Source organism: Leishmania braziliensis, chromosome 30 (genome assembly GCF_000002845.2).
Source record: "Leishmania braziliensis MHOM/BR/75/M2904 complete genome, chromosome 30".
Classification (NCBI taxonomy): Eukaryota; Euglenozoa; class Kinetoplastea; order Trypanosomatida; family Trypanosomatidae; genus Leishmania; species Leishmania braziliensis.
The window spans coordinates 878,393-880,639 of NC_009322.2; positions in this window are offsets into that span (position 1 = coordinate 878,393).

The window sequence follows — 2,247 nt, forward strand, 5'->3', positions numbered from 1 at the left end:
ACGTGTGTGTGCGCAACAATTTGTGCTGTGAGTACGTTGTTGTCAGTTTTTCTTTCTTTCTGAATGTGCGTGGAAGGAGACGTGAGTTTATAATTGTGGCGGAGAGAGAATTAACGAGGAAAATATTAGTGAGTGCTGTGAATAAGAAGGGGATATCCAAGAGAGGAGAAGGGCAGTGAGACACAATGGAGAGAAAACGGCCAAGCGAAAAAGGGGGAAATAAAAAAAAAAGAAAATGGTGTCCACCGGCGAGCCTGAAGGCGAAACCTTTTTTCAGTCTTCGGTGTGAGGTGAAGCGCTCTGATGGTGTGCCCTTTGGCGTAACTTTGCTGAAAACAACAGGTTTGGATGCTTGCTGGTTTGTGATGTTTTTCTTTTAGATGACAACGTTGAGGAAGTGTGTTGAACAGTACAGTCGGATAGAGAAGAGTTTGTGAGCGCGGCGAGGGGTGTGTGCAATCGTGTGATGTTGGCAAGGAAATGGTGTACGCGACGTCCGGAGACGTGGAGACGTTTTGTCGTAGTGGTGCACGTATGTGACGCAGTACACACGTAAAAAACGCAGACGACACGGTCAAACAGCGAGGAAGAAAAAGAAAAAGATGTGCCGCCGAAAATGGAAGAATACGGTAAATTTGTGAGACGCGGGGTGTGTGTTGAGAAGAGGTGCGTACACCCAACGACACGAGGAAATAGTGAGTGGAGGAGGTGGGCCAAGATGTGCTCCGATGATAACACGGCCACCAGAGAGATGAAGTGGTGAGAAGAGGGGGGTGGGGTAAGTGCGAGGAAAGGGCGGAAAACGGTAGAGGTAGAAAATAAAATTGAGTTTAGGAGGTCGAGGAGAGGAGAGCATGAAACGGCAGAGTTCACAGAGACGGTTTACTTCATCATAAGTGATTCGTGCCACCGTCTCCTTACCGAACTTCACGTAGTTTCAGGTAGTGCAGTGAAGCCCGTAGGTATAATGGAAAAAAAAGTGCGTATCTCCTGGCCCAGCAGAGAACCTCGACAGGCAGGATGCACTAACCAAAGAGACGATCTCAACGGCAGCCCTAGTCCAGCATGAGTTATTACTTTTCTCTGTTAAAGATGCCGGCCCCATGGAGACATGCGGTAGAGACCCAGAGCTTCTAGATCCGTGTGAATGACGTGCATCTGCGCAGCTCGTTTGTCTGCGCACTTCCACTAGGTCGCTGCGCGGCCACTCGCTATCGATTACTCTCCCACGCGTGGCTCTAGCGTTTAATGGATCAGCTGTATGCTTAATTCTCGACAAAGGATGGAAATGACGCTGAATAGGGCAGTCGCAAAGCAAAGCAAACAAAATGTTGTCACTCCGCCGAGGAGCAACCCACAAACCGGCGAAATACACGAAAGACAGAAAAAGGAGAGAGAGAGAGAGAGCCCGGAACGTCAGCTGGAGGGAGGCAAGAGGGGAAACGACTGAACGGGAGACACTGCGGTAGATCGGGAATGGGAAGGGGTACCATCCAACGGTGGCGAGGCCGCAGACTTGCCGATGTGGGGCGTAAATGTGTCCATGCATGCCTTGTTTTCCCGCCTGCCACGCCACGTTCAGCGGTGTTGAAGGAGGCACTGAATACTGGAGCTCACAAGGGAAAAGGAACGTATCTAGAGGCGTGCCACTCAATGCTGGAGGAGCAGAGCACCTGCGTGTTGAAGGATTGACAGAAGTGATGGGAAGAGAGCGAACAAAGAACGGGGGCATGCGAGGACACCAATAGGACAATTCAGAAGCCATTAATCGATGGTTTGTTTTCTTGGAAGTTTGGTTGGGCCTGCTGTGTCAGCCCCAACGAAACTGAATAATAATAAAAAAAAATAGCAAGAGGGAGAAGACGCTTTTCCTCGTCTAGTACACATGTCCTTGCACCAACCCCCTTGACTCACCTCCTTGACTCTTTCTTCTACAGGAGTGCCCCTCCACCTCACCTATCGTCCCTGCTGTCCTCGCCTATGCCTCGGTCATACCTGGAGTCTTGGTTTTCCATTGTTCTTTTCATTTTTCTCTTCCCTGCTGTCTCCCGTCCCTTTTGCATGTCTACTTCCCTGACGGTTGACGTGTGTGTGTGTGTGTGTGTGTGCGTGTAACGCTTGGACGTCCCCAGTTCAGTAGGCGCCTTCCCTTGTTCTCTGGTCATATGATTCTCGTGAGTCTTCTGATGTGAACGTGCCCTATATCGCTCAAGCTGTTCTTAGAAGCCACGTAGCCATCATAAATTG